We start from the raw sequence: 11,764 nt of genomic DNA, 5'->3' as shown, positions 1-11,764 counted from the left end.
TTCTGTAAACATCTGTTATTACACTGGTTCCAACCTTTTTTACTTCAATGTCTAAAAAATGTATTTTGGTTTTGTTAAATGTCATCTCAAATTTGTTAGTGTTATGGATGGTATTGATATAGTCTGCAAAACTGGAAAGTGTCTCTGTATTGCCTTGCCAAATAATAAAAATATCATCAAGGTATCTTTTATGTAGGAGAATGTGTTTGAAGTAAATATTTTCTTCCTGGAGAATAAATGTATTTTCTAATCTCTCCATAAAGAAATTTGCTAACTCAGGGCCCGGGGCAAACTTGCAGCTCATTGCTGTACCTGATACCTGCATATAAAAATCATGCTGGAATTAGAAGAAATTTTTTCTTAGGCAGATATCTGCCATTTGGCAAAGAAAGTGTGTAGGTGGATACCTGTACTATTTTCTCTTGTCAAGGACTTCTCTGAGGACATCTAAGGCTTCCTCTTGTGGAATGTTAGTGTAGAGGGAAACTATATCTAGTGTTACAAACATCACATCCTCCGCCAAAAGTTGTATATTGTGGATGTGGTTTAAAATATCCATGGTGTCCTTTAGATATGATTTGATATTAGGAACTAGTGGTTTTAAAAAGAGATCCACATAGGCTGCTAGGGGCTCCAGCACAGAGCCACAGCCTGAGACTATGGGTCTACCTGGAACAGGGAATGTGCCTTTGTGGATTTTTGGCAGCAAATAAAATTGGGGAACCCTGTTGTCGGTTTGTGTAAGATGAATGTAGGTGGAGGCTGGCAATCTTAAAGGTCTCCAGCTCCATCTGGAGGTTGGCAACCCTGTCTTTGGGGCCCCATTTGGCGAGCAAGGTGAAACAAAATGCAGAAATATAGCAGAACGTTTTCCTGGCCTATGAGGGGGAGAGTATTCCCTGCTGTATTCCCTGCTGGCAAAGGCACAGATACTGAGGCAGTCAAAAAGTGGCAAGCATGTTCCCCTTTGCCCTTTCTAGCTGAACCAATAGATTGACTCAGTGTAGGGTTCACATGCCTTCTCCCCCACCTCCCATTTCTCCCAAGATGGCAAGATTTTTTAGTTTCATGTCGTAAAGCTACATTAATGCAATCCTTCTCTACTTGCTTTCTAATTAGCCTAATTGAATTCACAATGCTTAAAAGTGGGCACCCAAGACGTTTAGCTTGATGGGATGACGGCTTTGAGCTCTGGGATCCTATTAGCTGTAAGAAGAATTAAAATCCCTGTGTTTCTACAGCAGCAACAGTTCTCACGTCAGGGACCCCGCAAGCTGTTCCTCCTGTTCCCCCCGCACAAGCTCTGTGCAGCTTCACATTTAGTACATAGGAAGAGCCTGATGGATTAGACCAGTGGTCCATCTAGTCGAGCATGCCGTCTCACAACAGGATTGCCAGCCTCCTGGTGGGGCCTGGAGAACTCCTGGGATTACAACTGATCTCAATGGATATAATCCATGGAGTCCACCCCACATTCCAAAACTGTCATCTTCTCCAGGTGAACTGATCTCTGTTGCCTGGAGATCAGTTGTAGTCCCAGGAGATCTCCAGCCACCACCTAGAAGTTGGCAACCATAGCCCATAAACTCTCTGCAGCCCAAACACTAGTTGTTGTGAGTCCTTTATTAGGAATGGCACAAATGAGGCCTTGCAAAAGGTAATGAATACACCATGTGCAATAGTTCTAGTGTATAAATCAGCCTTGACTCTATAAAGGAGTCCACAGCCCTCATTTTGCAAGACCTGAGCAAGGCTGTTAAAGATAGGATGTTTTGGAGGACATTGATTCATGGGGTTGCCATGAGTCGGAAGTGACTTGACGGCACCTAACACACACATAAATCAACCTAAAGGGAGACTGCAGCCAAGAAATCAGAAGGAGACTGAGACTGGGAAGGGCAGCCATGAAGGAGCTAGAAAAGATTCTGAAGTATAAGGATGTGTCACTGGCACCCAAGATCAAGTTAACTCATGGCATCGTATTCCCTGTTGCTATGTATGGGTGTGAAAGCTGGACAATGAAGAAAGCTGATAGGAAGAAAGTAGATTCCTTTGAAATGTGGTATTGGAGGGGAGTGTTATGGATACTGACCCTAAAAGCTAAAATGACTAAACTGAAGCTATCGTTTTTTGGTCACATTATGAGAAGACAAGAGTCACTGGAAACGACAGTCATGCTAGGAAAAGTTGAGGACAGCAGGAAAAGAGGAAGGCCCAACAAGAGATGGATTGACTCTCTAGAGGAAACCACAGCCTGCAAGACCACACAGTTTGCAAGACCTGAGCAAGGCTGGTAAAGATAGGACATTTTGGAGGACATTGATTCATAGGGTCGCCATGAGTCGGAAGCGACTTGACGGCATTTAACACACACACACATATATATCTGCACATGGTTCATACCTGTATTATCGGCAGCTCTTCACTTCTATCATTTCCCTTCCAGTAAAGCATCTCTAAGAAGCTATTTAGTCCCATAAAAACTTTTACCTGCTGTTCCCTTCACAAACTGGTTATTCTGTTATCCCACCTACCCCTTCCAATATATCTTAATATTTTTTAAAATCATTTTCTTTTAAAAAATAGCCACATTTGGCTCTTGACCCATAGATTGCAGACCCCTGCCCTCTGAGTATTGCCACTTTTTTTCTGTAGAGGTGCTAAGTGTTTAATGGCTGAGAACAGGTAGAAATCCAACAGGTACAGCATCATATTATACCACCATACCATTAAGAGTTGCTCCTGTTATGTATCTGCCTGCTTCATGGTTGTTGGCAGAGAGTGTTTTAGGAAAACATGAATATGTGAGTCCTCCTTACCTGCCATAGCCCTTTTAATTAAGCTTAATAGCTACACAGATCAAATATAATCCCTTGGGCTTTAAAAAAAAATAGTGGACCAACATGGCTACATCTGACCTTGTCAATATGTATATAATGCAACTTTGAGCAAGCAGCCCCCCATAGTAGTCCTTATAATTATATTTCAGACCTGTTAACTCCCATCAACTCTTAAATTTGATGGGATCCTACTAATCACTTGTTTGGTGATTCCGATTGTACTTTCTCCTTTGACCCTTTAAACCAGGAAAATGCTGATCCTATATCTGCTGACGAATTTAATTAGCTCCTTTAAACCACCAGATGCTTTCAATAAGATTTTCAAGAAGTTCCTGTCACATTTTAATTCTAAGGTCAAGAGCTTTAGACTTGTTTGGTGCTGCGCTTTTAGATAAGGTACTTTGTTCTATAAAGTTATGCAAAAGTAGATCTGCGCTGAAATCTCTCTCTGTGTAAAGGAGTATAAAAAATCACCATCCTAAGCAGATTTACATGCTTTTAAGTCTGCTCGACTGCTTGATGGTATGCCAATAAAGGTATTGAAATTTGAAAGTGTGTTGCCTTCAACGGGCTTAGAAGGATGTAACTCCGTCTAGGATCAGGGCCATGTCCACACTTGGCGTTTGCAGCGCCGACTTCTGCGGGCTTTCCTTGTATGTTCGCACTTAGGTTGCGAGTCATTTTCCCAAACCAGAGTGGGTGTTCTTCCTTGCCATGAATTTTCGACATTTCTTTAAAGGAAAAAAACACCTCAAGGGCTTTCAGATTTTAGGAGGACTCTTGAAAAATTTGAGCCCCATGGCACAGAGTGGTAAACTGCTGTACTACTGTCAACAGCTCTGCTCATGACCTGAGTTTGATACCGACGGAAATTGGTTTCAGGTAGCCGGCTCAAGGTTGACTCAGCCTTCCAACCTTCCGAGGTTGGTAAAATGAGTACCCAGCTTGCTGGGGGTAAAGTGTAGACAACTGGGGAAGGCAATGGCAAACTACCCCATAAACATGGTCTGCCTAGTAAACATTGTGACGTGACATCACCCCATGGATCAGAAATGACCCGGTGCTTGCACCTTTACCTTGAAAAATTAAAGCAAATTAATTTAGACTCTGATATAAAAATATCAACTTTTTAATATTTGATGACCACAGGAAAAAATTATTGAGGGAAACATTATTATATATCAGATTAAGTATAGACTTCCCTTGATTTTGGAAGTCATTGCTGTAAGACTATTCAAAGATAATGTAAACAGAGAATGCTATAGTATGAAATTTACTTGTAGCCGCTAAACTAACAATTGCAGGGGAATGGGATGATGAATATAACCAAAGGGTCACCAAAGTATGAGACAGTGTGCAGGAAACTATTATATTGGAAGGGCCGCTGTTCAGAGGTAGAGCATTTTCTTGGAATTCAGAAGGTTCCAGATTCAATCTCCGGCATCTCCAGACCAGGTAGCAGGTGATGTGAAAAACCTCTGCCCAAGACCCTGGAGTGCTTCTGCCAGTCAGAGTAGACTATATTGACTTGGACAGATGAAGGGTCTGACTCAGCAGAAGGCAGCTTTGTGTGTTCAAGTTTGTGTTCACATTGTATGTATTTATTGGAGCATTTCTGAACTGCTTTTCTTCTCAGGACCCCAAAGCAACTTACTTAAAATTACAAGTTTGTTTCAACAGGGAAGAGATCTGGGCTGGTCCTGTCGAACAAGCTGTCTGCCTTGGCTAGTTCCTCTGGCTCCACCCAGGCTAAGTACATTCAAGGAGAAGAATTCCACTCAGACAGAACTCGGCATCTGGTCAACGGATGCCAACGGGTTCTTCCCACTTTCTCCCCTGCTAGATAAAAATCAATGTAAAATCATTATATGGACTTTTTGGCAATTTTGTATCTTTCGGAACAATGTGAAAAATGATCTGTTATCGAAGTCATTAAAGACAATCGATACAGACACTGCTGCTTTGTGTAGTCGAATACAAAACAGAAAGTAAGGTCTTTTATGCATGGCTGTTTCACTCGCCGTCACCCCTCTGACTACTTCGGGTTTTTGTGTTGATTAGGCATGCCGTTTCTGACCGTCAGAGGTCGCCTCCCTCTCCCCCTGCGTTTCCCTGCATTTTGCCCGCATTTTCAGAGACCTGTTTTATCTCGAATTTGAAAATGTGGGCAAAACGTGGGGAAAGGCGGGGGAGAGCGAGGTGACTTCTGACCGTCGGAAACGGCATGCATAATCAACACAAAGACCCGAAGTCGTCAGAGGGGTGAAACAGCCATGCATAAAAGACTTAAATACACATTTTTGTTAAAATGTTTGAAAACTTTAACTAACACACAGCAAAGGGTTGCAGTGCATTAATCAAAGTTTTCAAGCATTCTAGCAAAGATGTGTGCTTACTTTTTATTTTGTCCTGTCTTTGCCGTGGAGATTTGGGAAATTCCTAGAACATAGCCGGTGGCTATGACATCACTTCCATGAAGTTGTCATGAAGGGAACAAGTAGATTTATAAAGGATTTTTAAGGATTACTTGATACTTGGAAACTCTTCTGGCCACTTAAGAGATTAGCGGCTCCTGCTTCGTTAATAAAATGGATAATTATAGCAAGGTGCCACTTAAGATAATAAATCCACTTGGCTGGGTTCAGTAGCAGAAACAAAGCAGGCCTGTGGCCATTGGTGTCACTTTCAAATATCTCTGCAGAATGGGTTTGCCCTCTACAATGAGCAGAGTTGGAAGTTACTTTTAACTGCTGGGAATAGGGTTGCCAACCTCCAGGTGATGGCTGGAGTAGGGTTGCCAACCTCCAGGTATTAGCTGGAGATCTCCTGCTATTACAATTGATCTCCAACTGATAGAGATCAGTTCACCTGGAGAAAATGGCCACTTTGGCCATTGGACTCTTTGGCATTGACGTCCCTCCCCTCCCAAACCCTGCCCTCCTCAGGCTCGGCCCCCAAAATCTCCCGCCGGTGGCAAAGAGGGACCTGGCAACCGTAGGCTGGAGATCTCTTGCTAATACAATTGCTCTCCAGGCAACAGAGATCAGTTCCCTTGGAGAACATGGCCACTTTGGCAATTGGACTTATGGCATTAAAGCCCCTCCCCTCCCCAAACCCCACCTTCATCAGGCTCTGCCCCAAAAATCTCCAGGTATTTCCCAACCTGGAGCTGGCACCCCTAGCTGGGAAGGAGAAAACTGACGCTATGTGAGAAGACAACTTTGCCAGGGTGGTATCTGATGGATATTTGTATGTCTACCTGAGATGAGGTCTTCTGTGGTCATCTTAACACCTGGAATCCTTTTCCTCTTTGTACTTCCTTGCCTGTCTGAAACTCCGGTGCCAACGCTACCACTTGTCTAGTCAACCAGACCATGCAATGTTCACTCTGAAAATGTCTCTGCTGCAGGGGTCCCCATCATGGTACCTGAGGGTGCCATGGCGCCTACCAACGCCTTTCCTTGTGCCTGCCAAGTATTGTTAGAAAGTGGGCAGGGCTAGGTGGGGTTTTTGTCCAACAAGGGTTCTGATTGGCCACTAGAGATTTGACTGGCTGTGCAGATTTTAAAAACCATTGCTTTGGCTACTATAGCTGCCACCACACCACAAGGATCTTCACTGTGTGACTGAAAGTAAGCTATGGCAGCCATTTTGTCGCTGGCTGAACGTCGGACAACAACCCTTTTGTGGCTGTTGGGATATGATTTACAATGAATTAAGATTAATTTTACAGCGAAATATCCCAAAAACACCAGAGATGATGCTGTTAAGTATGATACCAGAACATATCTTGACACAAAGAACCTTTTCGATATATGCCACCACTGCTACAAGATTGGTCTATGCAGCTAAATGGAAAATGTCTGAGATACCAGACAAGAATGACTGGATAAATAAAATGTTTGAACTAGCAGAAATGGCTAAACTTACTGCTTTAGTAAATCAAAAAGACAATGAAAAATATGTGAGAGAATGGGAGTCATGGATAACATATTGTGAAAATGAATTAAATATGGGAAATGTTAAAGGCTATGACTTAATCTAATTCAATTAATGTTGAAAGGATGAAGTATTCAATAATTAAAGTATATAGGATGATAATATGTAGTTTATAGAAATGTTATAATGACTTATAATGAATTAGAAAACAAATACAGAGGGGATTATATAGATATTAATTTGATAGAGGAGGGGAAGTCAGAAAAAAAGTCAATACAGATTAGGCTGATCAGTTTGGAATTGTTTTATTTTAGGTAACTATGAAGATGACAATATTGAAATTGTGTGTGACTTAATAAGAAAATTAAAAAATTAAAAAAAAAAAACCCTTTTGTGGCTGCTCGCCCACCACATTGTATCTAGGGTTGCTAAGGTCCAGGTGATGGCTGGAGAGCTCCTGGGATTACAATTGATCTCCAGGCAATCAAGATCTGTTCAACTGGAGAAAATGGTTGCTTTGGAAGGTGGACTTTCCTTCCCCAAATCCTACCCTCCTCAGGCTCCACCCCCGAAATCTCCAAGTATTTCCCAACCAAGAGCTGGCAGCCCTAACTGTATCAGAATTTCAAGGGGTCTACAGGCTCAAAAAGGTTGGGGGACCCCCTGCCCTACTGGCTTCTCAGCCTGCAACCTTCAGTTCTAAAACCCTCGTTTCTTTCTGAAGTCTTTTGACTCCTGTAAATAGCTTTGGCCTTTATGCCTGGAGTCCCTCCAAGAACAGCCCCCTACTGCCGCTTGCCTCCCTTCAAATCCCTCCTCAGACCCACCTCTTTGGTTAAAGACTTTGGCTTAACCACTTAATCCTTTATCCCCAACTGCTATAAAGCCGAAGGATGCTTGATTGCAGATGCTCACAGTCCTCTCACGCCTTTCCCATCCTTCATTTTGGAATCTCCCTCTCCGCTGTAGGGTTGCCAACCTCCTGGTGGGGCCTGCAGATCTTCAAGAATTACAATTGATCTCCAGGTGACAGAGGTCAGGTCACCTGGAGAAAACGGCTGCTTTGGAAGGTGGACTCTATGGTGTTATACCCCGTTGAAGTCCCTCTCCTTTTCAAACCCCACCTTCCTCAGACTCCACCCCAAAATCTCCAGGTATTTCCCAACCCACAACTGGCAATCCTAGTTGTACCACATGTTCAGCTGTACATATGCTGTCTGTAACAGGAGAATTACTCAAAACACATAGAAGTTTCAATCAAGTGTACACTGTACGTAGATAGGGTTGCCAAGTGGGTGGTTTCAGCAGGCAACTGCCCGCCAATCCACCAGGCTGCTCCAAAGCAGGGATCCAATGCCAGCATTTGGGGGGTTTGAGTGCTAAAGCGGCCACAGCGATGCGGCGCTTCTGGGAGTAAACCCTGAAGTGATGTAATCTCATTGCGTGCGGCCAGACGCGCATGCGATCACCCCTCCCCCCACACATACACCCCCCCCCAAAAAAAAACCTCCCACCGATGGAGAGGGGTGACATGGCAACTCCATACAAAGATTGTATGTGTGTTCACTGTAACTTGTAAACAGGATTCATATTTATGTGTAATAAATAGTTAATATTTAATATAAAATACCATATTTATGTGCATCTGGTGAAATTAGCTCTGATTCATGGAACCTTAGGCTAGAATAAACTTTGTTAGTCTATCAGATATCACTGAACTCCTGTTTTATTCTGCTACTACAGACTAATGCAGTTACCCATCTGTAAATAGTTATATTTATGTGTATCTTTGTCTATGTACTTGAGAGACTGGGTAGCATCCTGTTGCACCTGGCTCTAGAAAAGCTTCAGTATGTTGCTTCTAAAAAAGCTTAGCTGGCATAGGCTAAATTGTTCTAACCTTCATCAGGACAACTAGGGTTTCCAGCTCTGGGTTGGGAAATAGGTGGAGATTTTTGGGGCGGAGCCTGAGGAGGGCGGGATTTGGGGAGGGGGGGGACTTCAATGCCATAGAGTCCAATTGCCAAAGCGGCCATTTTCTCCAGGGGAACTGACCTCTATCGACTGGCGATCCGTTGTAATAGCAGGAGATCTCCAGCTCGTACCTGGAGATTGGCAACCCTAGGGACAACACACAAACCATGCACTACTCCTTGCTGAACGAGGCTTGGATTTTAATTGGACCCATTCCTAGCTGTTTGACAGTCATATTAGGGTAGGGATCCCCAACCTTTTCGAGCCTGCGGGCACCTTTAGAATTTTGTAGGTGCAACCACAAAATGGCCGCTGCAGGAGGCGGAGCCAACCACAAAATGGCTGCAGCAGGAGGCGGAGCCAACCACAAATTGGCTGCTGCAGGAGGCAGAGCCAACCACAAAATGGCTGCAGCAGGAGGCGGTGTGGTGCAAAGACACGCACTCACAGGGAGCCCAAGCCCAGGGAAGAAGAGGGATGTTTAAAAAATATACTGGAAAAGTGGAGGGACAGAGAATAAAACCAACGCTGTGGTGGCAGCTGCCACCGAAACAACGTTTTAATCTGCCCTGCCGATCTCCAGTGGTCCATCAGAAGCCCTGCTTGGCCAACAGCCCTACCTGGCCCCAGCCACTGTTTAGAAACCCTTGTTGTGCCCCGGGAAAGATGTGGGCAAGCACCATGGCGCTAATGGGCACCGCACTGGGGAGCGAGCCCTGTATCAGGGGAAACATTGCAAAAAATCTATTTTTATATTTAGCAAACAAAAAAAAAAAAATGCCCCAGAGCAGATGCTAAGAAAAACAGCTTAATAAAAACAGCTACAGCTTTCTCCTTCCCTGATACATTTGAAGACCGGTGGCATTCAAAACATGCGCATGGACTGGCTTGGAACCCAAAACAAGTCATCTTTGTGACTGCCGTCGCATTATGAAAAAGGAGCCGCAGACCTGTAGCTCAGATTGAGGCTATTCCCACTTGACGGCTCCTCTTTCCTCCTCCTAGTTATTGGTTTCCCTCGCCGTCACCCCTCCGACGACTTCAGGTTTTTGTGTTGATTATGCATGCCGTTTCCGCCCATCAGAGGTCGCCTCACCCTTCCCCGCGTTTTGCCCGCGTTTTCAAATTTGAGATAAAACTGGTCCCAGAAAACACAGTTGGAAACTGCATGCATAATAATAATAAAAAGACCCATTCATATAAGATCTGTAGTTTAGGTTAGCCAGCTTTCAAAGGCTTATTATGCATGGGTACTTGGACTCACGTTCGCTCCCTGTCTGACTTGGATATTCGTTGGAATTATGCACGTGTTTTCCTTCCATGAGAAATGAGATCGCTGCCAGCCCCAACAATGTCCGGCTCTTCCCATTCCTCCGCTAATCCGACTTGATTTGAGCCTGGGAGGCTGCCGGCGCAAAGATTCCCAACCGGAAAGTGTGAGTCCAGCAAGCAACAAACCTCAGGTAAAACACCCATGCAGAAATGACCAGCCTCGGGCTGCACAGGGACATGAGAGGAAGTTTAACGCTAGCCTCCTCTGCATTTCACTGTTCAGAACAGGGCTCCCTTCTTTTTTAATTAGCATTTTAATGAGAAAGAAAGAGATGGTTTTAAAAATATGCATTTTTTAAAAATCTGCTCTGGCTCCTTACTTTTCAAGAGGTGGATGACAGGCAACAAAATCAGTAGCTGCCGGCTGCCCTGGAAAGGAAAGGAAATCCTCCCTGGATAAATTTCTCTGTGTGAAATTACTGGTGTAAAGGCATGGAAGAAGCACCAGGAAAAAAATGGTGATCCTAAACCCTGTGGAGGTCATAGATCTGAAAATAGTACTTTGAAATTTTAACTGAAGTCAGGATGCTAAACGGATGGAAGAAGAAGAGTTGGTTTTTATATGCCGATTTTCTCTAACTTTTAAGGAGAATCAAACCAGCTTACAATCTCCTTCTCTTCCTTTCCCTGCAACAGGCACCTTGTGAGGTGGTGAGGCTGAGAGAGTTCAAAGAGAGCTGTGGCTAGTCCAAGGTCACCCAGCTGGCTCCATGTGGAGGAGTGGGGAAACAAACCCGGAAGCATCACTGATGTTATTAGATTTTGGATTTTTGGGATTGTAACTGTTTCATTATCAGATAAAGGTTGAGTATCCCTTAAATGGACATCCAAAAACCGGAAGGACCAGAAAACCGGACGTTTTGAGCTGACATACAGGCATTACTCAGCAGCGTGCCAAGCCTTTCTCTCTCCCTCTCTCATTATGTACACAAAATTATTAAAAATATTGTTTAAAATTACATTCAGGCTATGTGTATAAAGTGTATATAAAACATAAATAAAACATAAATGAATTTTGTATTTAGACTTGGGTGTAGGGTTGCCAACTGCCAGGTAGTAGGAGATCTCCTGCTAATTCAACGGATCTCCAGCCGACAGAGATCTGTTCACCTGGAGAAAAATGGCCGCTTTGGCAATTGGACTCTATGGCATTGACGCCCCTCCCCAAACCCCACCCTCCTCAGGCTCCACCCCAAAAATCTCCCACCGGTGGTGAAGAGGGACCTGGCAACCCTACTTGGATACCATCCTCAAGATATCTCATTATGTATATGCAAATATTCCAAAATATGGAAAGATCCGAAATACAGAACACTTCTCATCCCAAGCATTCCGGATAAGGGATACTCAACACATAATGCTATAGTTTTAATTATTGCTACAGTATGTGATATTGATTTTATGACCAATTGAATTTATGCTGGATGTGAGCTGCCCTGAGCCCTGCCTTTGCAGGGAAAGGGCGGGATATAAATCTAATAAAAGGAAAAAATAAATAAAAACTGGAGTGGGTTATAAGGATCTTACCACTTGTCTTTTCCCATTTACGCTGGCTCCCAATTTGTTTCTGGGCCCAATTCAGGGTGCTGGTGTTGACCTTTAAAGTCCTATACTGCTTGGGGCCTACATACCTGAAGGAACTCCAACTCCCATATGAACTTACCCGACCGCTAAGGTCA

The sequence above is a fragment of the Euleptes europaea genome, chromosome 4 (assembly GCF_029931775.1).
Source record: "Euleptes europaea isolate rEulEur1 chromosome 4, rEulEur1.hap1, whole genome shotgun sequence".
NCBI classification, from domain to species: Eukaryota; Metazoa; Chordata; class Lepidosauria; order Squamata; family Sphaerodactylidae; genus Euleptes; species Euleptes europaea.
The sequence above is the reverse complement of the archived record's forward strand: the minus strand, read 5'-3'. Positions refer to the sequence as shown.